The 13395-nt window shown below is 47.5% G+C and overlaps 2 pseudogenes; both read right to left on the reverse strand.

Moving 5' to 3' along the window:
- Positions 1-1266: 1266 nt before the first annotated feature.
- Positions 1267-9644, reverse strand: LOC101408795 (calicin-like; annotated as a pseudogene).
- LOC101408536 (calicin-like) lies at positions 9410-12575 on the reverse strand (annotated as a pseudogene).
- Positions 12576-13395: the final 820 nt, after the last annotated feature.

Below are 13395 nucleotides of genomic sequence, written 5' to 3' on the forward strand. Positions count from 1 at the left end.
ATCTGGGATCAGAGGTAATTATTCATTGATTAATTCAGTATTTAATCAGTATACACTTATTGGTGACCTGCAGTCAGGCATTGTGCATTGGGGATATAACAATGAGGTAAGAAATAATCTTGTTAATCAAAGAGTTCCATTTATTCAGAGAGTGAGATATGTAAAGTGATAAGTGAAATGAATAACTTGTAATAAATATAATACATAGCCCACTTATGAAGCAAGGATATATTTCTGGTGTCCTTGTTATGGTTGCTTTGGTGTTAGTGCCATAGGTTAGACGTTTAGTCCAGCCAGGTAGAGCCAGGTAGGCCAGGGTTTCAGGCTCAGTTTTCAGAGATGCTGGTTAGCACTAAGCAAACCTGTATTTTGTCCACAGCCAACTCTGAGGCCAGCAGTTCTGTGTAGGAGACCCAGGCTCAGCAGGCCTGGGCATTGCCTGCTTTACCACTAGCTCCTGCCAAGCCAGTCAGCCCCTTCCGTTCTCTGGAGTGCTGATATCAGCATCGTAAGGAAAAAAAGGTTTAGTTGTTAAAAGCTTGGGAAATACTGGGAAGAGTTTCCTTTAGTTCAGGACATCTCCAGATCTTTAATATGTTCTTATATGATGTGATCCTTTGGGCAAGGAACATCACAGATAGCAGCTGGTCTCGATTTTACTTGCCCACAGAATCCAATTTTACGTGGAGCATCTTTTGGAACTAGTGTTATGTGAGAGAAACTTTGAGATATGCCACTTAATTTGTAACATGAGAAGATGGGAACTAACTTGTTTTTGGTGACTCTTTATTTGGATATAATCTCAAACTTACAGAATAGTTACAAATATGGAGTGAGGAAATTCTGTATATATTTAGTCAAATTCACAATTGTTTACATTTTTCCCTATTTGCTTTATCATTCCCTATGTGTATATATGTGCATATTATTTTTTTGAACCAATTGAGAGTAAGTTGGAGACATCATAGTCCTTTGTCATTAAATACTATGTATACATTTCCTAAAAGCAAGGACCTTCTCTTTTATAACCACACTTTAGTTATCAAATCATGGAATTTAACATTGATACAGCTTATCTTTGTATTATTTTCCATTGGTAGCTCAGCAGGCTGGATGGCCTCTCCTGCTTTCGTTCCACAAGGACACTCTCAATAAGGGTTGCGTGGGCTGAGTGGTTCTCCATGCCCCTCAACTTCGAGCTGGCCTCAGCGTCCTGTTGGAGACAGCATTGAGATTGATGTAACTGAAGAACTTCATGAAATATTTCTATTGCTCATCCTTCTGGATGAGCATCCTTCTGGAATTGCACCCAGCTGATGAGTGCACTGAGAGCCTGGCCCTTGTTGAGCACATGCAAGTTTTCATCTTGAAGCAGGCGGTCGAAGATGACAGGTGGACAGGATTGATGGTGTAGTCCTCTTCCTGATCATCACTGGCAGTGGTGACACCCCCACATACAAACACCCCGCCATGTCCAATGGAGCATATAGCATGAGACTCATTTAAGGGGCAGCTGTTGAGCAAGAGAGGTAGTGAGATAGTAGTCTTGTTGCATTTCTCTTCCACAGGTTGATTTCCATGCTCTGCCAGTGGCTGTGCACACAGAAAACGTTGTCTTCATAAAGAGAGCAGGGGCCGGTGGTTGAACTTGGGGAAAGGTGACACCCTGGACCACCTCCCAAGCGTTGCTGTCAAAGCAGTCCAGCACCCCAATCTGGGAGATGTAGCATTTCACCAACCACCACCAAGTGACAATGTACAGATTCCGATGACGGATGTGGCATCCATAGGGATGCTCATCTTTCCTGCCAGGCAGCAGGCCTCCTTGCACTCATTATAACGATAGATGATACAGACATATTGCCTTGGGGCAATGCTCCCACCGAGTACACTGTCCCCCCACAGGACACCATGGTGTGGAAGACAAGCCCAAGTGGCAAATCAGGCAACTTGGTCCACAAGTTGTCATCCATGGCATACTGCCAAGCCGTCTTCAGCCCTGAAATCTGGTGGGTGGTCCCGCCAGAGATGTAGCTGTAGCGACCAGCAGAGGGGGCACTAAGTAGGGCATCTCTGAGAGCTTCAACCACAGGTTTTCCTAGATGATACAGGCAAACGCTCCAGAAAAAGCAAACTTGAAGAATAGTTTGAGAGGGGGATGGGCCCTGTGGCATAGCAGTTAAGTTCATGCACTCCGCTGCTGGCAGCCTGGGTTCGGATCCTGGGCGTGCACCACCGCACCGCTTGTCAGGCCATGCTGCGGCTGCGTCCCATATAAAGTGGAGGAAGATGGACACGGATGTTAGCTCAGGGCCAGTCTTCCTCAGCAAAAAAGAGGAGGATTGGCATGGATGTTAGCTCAGGGCTGATCTTCCTCACACACACACACTAAAATAAATAAGTAAATAAATAAAAAAGGAATAGTATGAGAAAGTAAAATTTGCATGGTTTATGAATTAGGGGTTCATATTGAATGTATTTTCATTCAAACTCATAATTCATGACCATCTGGCCTTCTTCACCTGAGGGAAGGGTGCAGGAAAGAGCTGTCCAGGGCAGGGACTGCTGTGTTTTTGTTTGTTTATTTTTTGTGAGGAAGATTAGCCCTGAGGCAACATCTGTTGCCAATCCTCCTCTTTTTGCTGAGAAAGATTGGCCCTGGGCTAACATCCGTGCCCATTCTCCTCCATTTTATATGTGGGATGCCTGCCACAGTGTAGCTTGATAAGCAGTGTGCAGGTCTGCACCCAGGATCCCAACCCACAACCCCAGGTCGCCGAAGCAGAGTGTGTGAACTTAACCACTATGCCACCGGGCTGGCTCCTGCGTTTTTCTTTTTTTTTTTGTGAGGAAGATCAGCCCTGAGCTAACATCCATGCCAATCCTCCTCTTTTTGCCGAGGAAGACTGGCCCTGAGCTAACATCTGTGCCAATCTTCCTCTACTTTATGTGGGACGCCGCCATAGCACGGCATGACAAGCGGTGCGTCGGTGCGTGCCCGGGATCCGAACCCAGGCCGCCAGCAGCGGAGCACGCGCAGTTAAGTGCTATGCCATGGGGCCGGCCCCCATTTTTATTTTTAATCATCTCTTTTCACTGATCTGCTTGAAGGTTTTCTTCAAGGAGCTTCACCAGCCTGGTTGTGAAGTCAGTCCTTGAAACATGGGTTGGTGAGGAATAAAGGTGGACTGGGGAATAGGTCAGGATTGAGTCTCACTCATCTTAAACAGTGTTTTGTGTTCAAGGAACTTAAAGAGTGGGCCCCACTCTGTTGCACCCCAAATTGCATAATAGGAGTCTAGAAACTATCAAGGACCTGAATAAAGAAAGCATAATTCTTGAGATGTTCACCTAACAGATAACACATAAAGTGAAGGACCATAAAATGTGTTGAAAGGAGTGTGTCCCACTATCAACCTCTCTGCACGCTGAGTGAATAACCATATGTACCATCCCAGACATGTGAGTATCTGGCATAGTGACTGAGTGATGGCACCAGTGTCAATATATATCTAAATGTTACTAAATCTATTAATTACTTTTTATTATTTTGAGACAGTAGTCTCGGCTCTTTCTCAACTTGAATCTATGCCCTTGGAATCAATGTGAATCTCCCTTTTAAAGAGCCAATGATGCTATGAACCATATTGATTGACGTCCTTGCCTTCTTCACTCAATTCTATTTCCTGGGTTTAATGAATGGAATCAGATTTATTGGATAAAACGTGTCCAGTCAGTTTTATTGGATAAAACGTGTCCAAGGAAGAAAACTGGATGTTAGTTCTAAAGACAGCATTAGTGCACATGGTGTAAAAATCAACAGTGTTCTCATTCACCAAACTCATCTGCCCTTCTCCTTAATCACAAAATTAGATTCTATTTCATAGCCTCTTTACTCTTAGGTATGGCCAAGTGAATGAGTCCTGGCCAAGCCTATGTGGCTAGAAGTGATGTTTGCCCCATAGGGGCTGGCCACCGAAAACACCCCCATGTGAGGCAACAGCTTTTCACCCTTTACAATGAGTGGACTAGGCCTGAGCACTGTAGCCAGATTGGAGGTCACATGTTGACAATGGCATATCCACAAAATAGATGGTACCTGGGTCCCTGTGTCATTGTTAGGAGAAAAGTAATAAGCAGAGTCATTTAATCTTTGAAAGCCTACGTTTAGGTGTTACAAGAAGCAAAGATAAGTTTTTATGATGTTCAAACAAATAATATTTTTGTATTTACCTGTTACAGCAGCAAACTTCACCTTAACTGACAGAAGTCTGTAACATAATGGCACACCAAAGGAAGTTTTCCATAAAAAATTACATTTCAAATTGTGGAATGGCAAATACTCCCTGGAAATTTGCAAAAGCAAATGGTAAATGTAAATCCTAAAGTTAATTAAGAAATATAAAAGATGTTCTTCTCTCTAAACTTTTTTTTTGTGGAAATTGAAGATTTACAGCATGATTTTGGTTTCTGGGATTTTAGAGCTGATACAGAAATACAAGGGCAGATTGCCTTCTTATGGTTAGCAAACAATGATAATATTAAGAGTGTTATGTGTTTCACCTTCTTCATTTCCTGATTATTCTTAGGGGTTACTTAAATGAGAGAAAAGCACACTTCAGTTTCCCCTCTGACAAGCTCCAAGACACACTGGCTGTATTACTTCTGCTTCAGATAGCTACTGAGTTCTTGGCAGTTCCTCTGCACAATCCCAAACAGGTACAAGGCTGAAGATTTTCTACCTTCATCTTCTGCTCTGGTTGTTTCTTATTGTGATCAAAGCTGGAGGGTAATTTACCCAGGAGGGTCTTATCCCAGGCAGCACTGTAGCCCTCTGTCGAGCAGGTTGAAAATCAGCTGGATGGTGGAAATAAGTGCCTTGTGTCTTCTGGAGTTTGAGATCCCCTCTTTTTCTCATGAAACTGGAAGTCGGTCCCGACATTACAGCACGTCTTAGAAGAGATCCTTTCCGGATATCTCAGAGGCATGAGGATTTCCAAGCCATGGCTCGAACGCACATCCCAGGAAAGAGAACACGCATGGCTGGAGCAGAGCATCCCCAGGGCCATCAACAGAGACCAGGGCCTCGAGAATTTCTGTGATTCCGTGAGAATGTCCCCGGTGGGGCGCGCGGCCATCACTAAACCATGAGCGTGAGCTTCATTCACCGCTCACCCAAGGCCAGCAGAGGGCACCTGACTCACGCCAGGACCAACTGGCGCCTCAATGGGTGTGGGGAACGCCCCCATCCTGGGTCTGGGCGACGCAGCCCACCTTCCAGGGCGAGTAGCTGAGCTTTGTTTACTGCAGGTCTGGCTTCACGAGGGAGGCCGCCCAGGCTTCGCGACCCCCGGGGGTGGCAGAAATAGTAAAAAGCACTCCCTCCTTCCTCCCCTAGCCCTGACTGCCCAGGGGGAACTTGCCTAGGCTGAGATCTCCTGAGACAATTTTCTGAAATACTGAGCAGAGAACTTCCTGTTTTCTGGACTTTTCCTGTTGTTTTATTCTTGACTTTATCATATAACATTTTAGTGAGACTTAATTTTGTAAAAGTATCCATTTATTGAGGCATTTGGAAGTTCGACAGAATCACACGCTGTACTAATTTTTCCATATTCAGGATTGTTTCTGGGGAGAAATCTCAATACAAATTCGGAGAAAGGAAAAACGTATCTACGACCAGGGTAAAATATACAAACACTGGGGCCTTCCAGTTGAATGAGTTGGAGATGTGGCCAAGTGCCTGAGAGAGCCATTCTTTAAGACTATAGGAAAAGGATTCAGAATCAGGACTTACTGATCTGCCTATTGGATCTGATCATGGAAGACTGTTCCCATGATTGATTCACGTAGCTCCTCTGAATCTATTCAACATTAAGTGTCTAATGTGTGTCAGACACCATGTTACCAACTGGAGACATGTGACCTGACCTTAAGGACGTCTATAGTACAGCAGGGGAAGATGTAGAAACAAGGGCATAAAGCATTGTAGATGCTGTGATGGTGTGAAGTGTGTATAAGGTATGGTGGCAGGGGGTGGGGGCAGAGGAGGGAGTGGTCAGTTCTACTGGGGATAGAGTTTCTGGAAGTTCTTCGTAGAGGATGTGATGGCTAAGCTTTGCCTGGGGGAGGCAATGAGAAAAGAGCAGACTTTGAAGCCAGTATCCTCAGTCCACCTGTAAGGCCTGCAGTTTTCTAGCTGTGTAACACTCAGCAAGGGAACCTCTGAGCCTGCTTCCAGACCTGGCAACATGGGGGTTTAGTAGCAATCTCGCAGTGTGGTGGTGAAGGTTACCTTACTAACATGTATACTGAACACTGTCATTAAGGAGCAGACAGTTCCTGGTGGGTGGGGATGAGCAGATCCTGTACTTGCAGGGACTACCTGTGGTTGAAGGGACTCATTTGGTTCAATCAAGCGTCTGAAAACCACCAGCCCTGGGAGCTGTCCGTGGTGCTGATCTCACCAGGGCTTCACACTCATTATCTTGGGAAGGCCTGCTTGGCGCTCTGCTTGTGTCATTCTGCCGAGGTCTGAACTGTTTGCCTCCATCTCAGCCAGAAGCCTTGGCTGCAACCAGTATGTTGAATCCACCTCCTCCCTTCTCAGTTCAGCCCTGCTGTGAGCCTTGTGGAAGAAGGCCTGATTGAGAACCATCACGATGGGATGGGCATTCTCAACATCTCTACTCCTGGTTCTGCAGAGTTAGAATGGGTTTTTTTCATGTCCTCTAGCTGCCTGAGAGGAGTGCCAAGCTCCAAGTCTAAACTTCTGCAGGGGAAGCTCACCACTCCCCCAAAACCTAGGAAGTGTTTAGCTCCTGGTACAGCAGTGGTCTCGACTGGGGGCAATTTTGTCCTCCAGGTGATTTGGCAATGTCTAGAGATGTGTTTGGTTGACACAACTCCTCAACTGTCCCTGTACAAGAGGATCCTTTATAAGAAGAACCAGAAAGAGGTTGCTTCCAAATATGCTGTTCTTAACTTGTTGCAATTTGGCGATGGAAACTTCTACCACACTGGTTTCAGAGTGATTTGACAAGGAGAGGGCAACCTAGAAGTGCTAATAGGGAGCAAGCACACATCACAGGAACATTTTAAATTACCTTTCTTAAAATCATCTTTTCATGACCCTCCATCACATCACTCCTGAGTGTGAGGAAACAGACCTCTTCACTCTGCCTGTAGGTCAGGGAGAGAGAAGCAGCTGACATCCCCCAAGAAAAAGTGCTACTAGAGGAATGAACCTAGGAAGTATCCCTCTTCTGCCTACAGTCTCACTTGCTTGAGTCCAGCAAGAAGCCTGCAGCATTTTTCAGAGGACTCTTCAATAGAGAATTCAAAGAGAATCACGTACAAGCAGTAACAGAAGCAAAGGCAATGAGAAAAGAGGTGGAAACCAGACCAAACACAAAGGAGCAGAAACAAGGGGAGTGAATGGTGACACACAGCAGGGCCAAAGGGTGGTAATCATCCCCACTCTGGGCATGAGAGGTTGGAGGTGCATATGGTGGTGGGTCAATACTGCATATTGCAAACTGGAGAAGTGAGCTGCCTGAGAGAAAATGAGTTTCTACTTACTTACTGTTTAGGTGTAGACTTTGGGAGGGATGCCATAGAGGAGATTCAGGCTCTGGAGGGGATGGAGGAGACAACTTCCAGCCCAGACCATCTGTGGTTCTCTGACTTTGCCCCATTGCACAGGGCTCTGAGCCCTTAGGCATCTCTCATTATGTTTCTCTCTCTCCTGCCAGGTAAGGCTGGCCATCCTCTTGGTCAGCTGCCAGCTACCCATTTTGGGAAACAAGGAATGAATCTAAAACTGGCCTCTGAGATACTGGACCTAACAGCAGACTTCCTACTTAGAAGCTGGTAAACAGCATAAAGCCCCTTGGACTCTGGGCTGCCTAAAATTACTGGAATGTTCTCTATATAACATTTAGTCTGACACTGATGTGGGCAACTGTGGGCATGTATGCATACTTTTGTCCACATGTTCATATACACACATGAATTTACTACACGTATTTATTTACACTCAGACACTTTAATGCATATCTACACATGCAAATGGAAATTGACCTTGTGCACATAGATTCTCTGAGGTCACGGTGCTCCTCTGCTTCTCAAAGTAAGCCCACTGGTGCGTGAGGAGACTCCACTCATATATTTTGCATAAGCCAACTGGCTGTTGGTCAGTTGACCCCTGGGGCTGTCTTGCAGACCCAAGAAAGCTTTTCTCAGATTGATGTGGAAGAGGGAACTGCTGTCTGGGGCACCATGGACAGGAAAGAGGCCATCACTGCCTCTGTCAGCCCAGGGACTAGCATACGTGCCCACCAGGATCCTGGGCAGGGCAGTCAAAATGAGCAGTTACCATCACCTAGGTCATGCCAGCACTGTTAGGAACCACAGTGGTGGTCTTTTCCTTTTGTAAAACCTCCATGCCTTTGCTTCAGGAGCTTTCCTTCCTCGAATGCCTGTCTGTGGTCAGTTTTTAGGGCCCAGCTCCAGAGACAGGACACTGCTGCATTCAGGGAGCCTTCACTTGTCCCCACCTCCCCTTCTCCCAAGTCAGAATTTGTCACTACTTTCCCAATCCTTCTCTACTCCACTGTTTCTGTCTTGGTGCATTATGATATAGTCACGTGCATCCCTGCCTCTCCAGACTACAGACCATAGCATGGGAACCATGGTATACATCCATCTTTGCATTTGCGCCACCTAGTGGCGTACCGTTATAAATCGCAGTGTCCCGTTGATCTGAAATGGTCTTCCATCCTTGGGTAGTTAATGTCCCTGTGAAGGGGATATGGGGAGAACACACATCCTTCCTCTGATTAAGGCAGGTGACAATTAATCAGTGCTGAGCACTGTGCTAGGCTCTGGGGTTATAAAGGTACATACAGCACATCTCCTGTCTGCTAAGATCTCAAGGCCTAGGGAGAAATACAGAAATTTAAACACACAGTTGTAATGAAGCTGGATAGAGTAGGTGAAAAAGTTGCACACATCTGGGCCTCAGAGTGACAATACAGGTGCTGTTGCTCACTGTGCAGTCGTTTCCCTGGTGCCTGGCACACCGCGTGACCTGGGCAGTGCCACATGGTCAGAAGCAGAGAAGCCATGCAAGTGAGCAAGGTGATGTGGCTTCCCAGTAAGCTGTCCAAACCCATGAGGGCTCGGGAATTCACACCTTTGTCAGGATGAAATGCCTGGGTGGGGACACAACTGTTTCCATTAGAGTCAGGAAGGACATTCTTCTCCCAACCTGGCACCCAGCCCAGAAACTGAGGCAACTTGGTTCAAGAGTTGTCGTCCCTGTCATACCAGCAAGCCGTCTTCAGCCCTGAAATCTGGCCAGTGGTGCCGCCAGAGATGTAGCTGTAGCGACCAGCAGAGGGGGCACTAAGTGCTGCTGCCTGATAGGGCATCTCTGAGAGGTTCATCTACAGGTTTTCCCGGATGATATATGCAAACACTCCATTGTTGAACTTGCCCTGGGCCTTATGACCACCTAGGATGACCACTGAATCATGCAGGGCCCCTTTCTGCTGGTAGCTCAGCAGGCTGGATGGCCTCTCCTGCTTTCGTTCCACAAGGACACTCTCAATCAGGGTTGCGTGGGCTGAGTGGTTCTCCATGCCCCTCAACTTAGAGCTGGCCTCAGCGTCCTGCTGGAGACAGCATTGAGATTGATGTAACTGAAGAACTTCATGAAATACTTCTGCTCATCCTTCTAGAAGTACACCCAGCTGATGAGTGCACTGAGAGCCTGACCCTCGTTCAGCACATGCAAGTTTTCATCTTGCAGCAGGCGGTTGAAGATGACAGGTGAACAGGATTGATGGTGTAGTCCTCTTCCTAATCATCACTGGCTGTGGTGACACCCCCACATAGAAACACCCTGCCATCTCCAATGGAGCATGTAGCATGAGACTCATCCAAGGGGCAGTTTTTCAGCAAGAGAGGTAGTGAGATGGTGGTCTCGTTGGCCTTTCTCTTGTTCAGGTTGATTTCCATGCCATGCCAGTGCCTGTGTACACAGAGGATATCGTCTATAAAAAGAGAGCAGGGGCCCGTGTTTCAACTTGATGGGCAAGGTAATACTCTGGACCACCTCCCCAGCATTGGTGTCAAAACAGTCCAGCACTCCGACCCAGGAGATGTACCACTTCACCAAGAACCACCCAGTGATGATGTACAGGTTCCAGTCACCCTTGGTGATCACTGCTGTGGCACACATAGGGATGCTAATCTTTCCTGCGAGGCACCAGGCCTCCTTGCACTCATCTTAATGGTAGATGATAGAGACATATTTCCTTGGGACAATGCTCCCACCGAGTACACTGTCCCCCCACAGGTCACCATGGTGTGGAAGACAAGCCCAATTGGCAGGTCAGGGAACTTGGTCCATGAGTCGTCATCAGTGACATATCACCACCGTCTTCAGCTCTGAAATCTGGTCAGTGGTGCTGCCAGAGGTGTAGCTGTAGTGACGAGCAGAGGTGGCTCTAAGTGCTGCTGTCACATAGGGCATCTCTGAGGTTTTCTCACATGATATACACAAACACTCCATTGTTGAACTTGCCCTGGGCCTTATGACCACCTAGGATGACCACTGAATCACGCAGGGCCCCTTTCTGCTGGTAGCTCAGCAGGCTGGATGGCCTCTCCTGCTTTCGTTCCACAAGGACACTCTCAATCAGGGTTGCGTGGGCTGAGTGGTTCTCCGTGCCCCTCAACTTCGAGCTGGCCTCAGCGTCCTGTTGGAGACAGCATTGAGATTGATGTAACTGAAGAACTTCATGAAACACTTCTGCTCATCCTTCTAGAAGTACACCCAGCTGATGAGTGCACTGAGAGCCTGGCCCTCATTGAGCACATGCAAGTTTTCATCTTGAAGCAGGCAGCCGAAGACGACAGGTGAACAGGATTGATGGTGTAGTCCTCTTCCTGTTCATCACTGACTGTGGTGACACCCCCATATACAAACACCCCGCCATCTCCAATGGAACATACAGCATGAGACGCATCTAAGGGGCAGTTGTTGGGCAAGAGAAGTAGTAAGATGGTTGTCTTGTTGGCCTTTCTCTTCTGCAGGTTGATTTCCATGCTCTGCCAGTGGCTGTGCACACAGATGATGTTGTCTTCATAAAGAGAGGAGGAGCCAGTGGTTGAACACAACAGGGAAAGTGATACTGGGCACCAACACCCCAGCATTGGTGTCAAAGCAGTCCAGCATCCCAACTTGGGACATGTAGCACTTCACCAAGAACCGCCCAGTGACAATGTACAGATTCTAGTCACCTTTGGTGATCACTGCTGTGGCAGCCATAGGGATGCTTGTCTTTCCTGCCAGGCACCAAGCCTCCTTGCACTCATCTTAATGATAGATGATAGAGACATACTGCCTTGGGGCAATGTTCCCACCGAGTACACTGTCCCCATGCAGGTCACCATGGTGTGGAAGACAAGCCCAGTTGGCAGGTCAGGCAACTTGGTCCATGAGTTGTCATCCATGGCATACTGCCAAGCCGTCTGCAGCCCTGAAATCTGCTCAGCTGTGCCGCCAGAGGTGGCACTAAGCGCTGCTCCCTGATAGGGCATCTCTGAGAGCTTCAACCACAGGTTTTCCTGTATGATATATACAAACACTCCATCGCTGAACTTGCCCTAGGCCTTCTGACCACCTAGGATGACCACTGAATCACGCAGGGCCCTTTTCTGCTGGTAGCTCAGCAGGCTGGATGGCCTCTCCTGCTTTTGTTCCACAAGGACACTCTCAGTCAGGGTTGTGTGGGCTGATCCTTCCAGAAGTACACCCAGCTGATGAGTGCACTGAGAACCTGGTCCTCATTGAGCACATGCAGTATTTAACCTTAAAGCAGCCAGCCAAAGATGACAGGTAGACAGTACATGAAGCCCTCAGGACTGGCCCAGTCGTGGAAATTGTTGCAAATGACAGAGTAGGCCAAGTCTGACGCCTCTTTGAGCTGAAACATCTCAGCCAAGCTAAACTAGTGCAAGCAGTTGACACAGCTAATGGACTTAATCAGGAAGTCATTGCAGTGGATTTGAGGGCATGTTGTGTTGAAATACTGGGCCCCACGAATGAGTTCTTCCATGTTTTGCTCCGAGATCACCACCTTGCCGTGGCAGAATTAGTCCAGGAGCGGGTCCATCATGGCCAGATGAAGGTAGTTGGGGTCAAGGGTGATAAAGAGCTCATCGGTGGTCTTCATGTCATCGCTGTAGATGAGGCTCTTCACTACTGGAGAGACAGCAGCCAGCACATTGCAGTGTGCAAAGAAGACATGGTGGTTCACAGTCAGGGCCATGTCCCAGTACCCTTTGCATTTCCTCTGTTCATTCAGTTTCTGCAGCAAAAAGCTGTCATAGTTTTTCTTGGTGGATTCCCATTTCACGGTGCTTCTTGCTGGCTGAGACAGAAGATCAGCAGCAGGTACAGGAGAAAATACTTTCTCAGTCCATTGGGAGTCAGACTGATGGCTGTCTGCAGAGCAGTTGATCAGGGAGGAGTAAAGGGTGGGAGAGAGGATGATGTCATAGAGTGGATGTGGTCATCACAACGCAGGTCCTTCTTAGGCCTTCCTCAGAGGCTCAGGACCTTTTTCCCCTCTGATGGCTCCAGCCTGCCAAGGCCATATACCCTATCAGGACCACATACCCTGCTCAAGGCCCAGAGCTCAGGATGAAACTCGGAGATGGGTTGTGACTCCCACCTGGGACCTTCAAACCTCAGTTCAAGGCTCTTTCTGGAATCTCAGCCAATTTGGGCAGGGGGTGGTGTAGGGAGGGATAAGGGCAGGCTGGGGGAAGGAAAGAGATTATTAGATTATCTAGAAGTATCCTCCCATGGTACAAGAGGGAAACTGATGCCCAGACAAGAGAAGGGACTTGCCCAAGATCACACAGCCAGTTGGAAGTAGAGCGGGGCCTGGAACCCAAACCTTCTGTAACTTAGTACTCTTTCCACCCTTCCAGGAAGCTCCTAACTACTCAGCTTTCCCCGGTCTCTGATTCTCAGGCTTGGAGGTACCTTTCTCTGCCAAGGTTCCTGGCCATCAGAGAAGAAAGCCTTTGTCCTTTGGCTTCTGAGCTTTGTGGCCACAGATACGACTCTTCTTTAAAATAAAGGAAGAGGTGGACGCCACTCACTGGAGTAGGGATGCTGGAGTTAGCCCCTCACTGGGGGATGCGAGTGCCTTTAAAGCACTGATTATTTTTCCAAGTCTCTGGTTGTAAAACGTTGGGGGCTCTAATGAGTCACCTGTCTCCATCAAGTGTGGACTTGGACACGTTGCTCAGACTCTCTAAACCCCAGTTTCCTCATATGTGAGATGGGAATAACAGTATGCACTTCAAAGGTTG

Source organism: Ceratotherium simum, chromosome 29, assembly GCF_057802395.1.
Source record: "Ceratotherium simum simum isolate JZ-2026a chromosome 29, ASM5780239v1, whole genome shotgun sequence".
Lineage (NCBI taxonomy): Eukaryota > Metazoa > Chordata > Mammalia > Perissodactyla > Rhinocerotidae > Ceratotherium > Ceratotherium simum.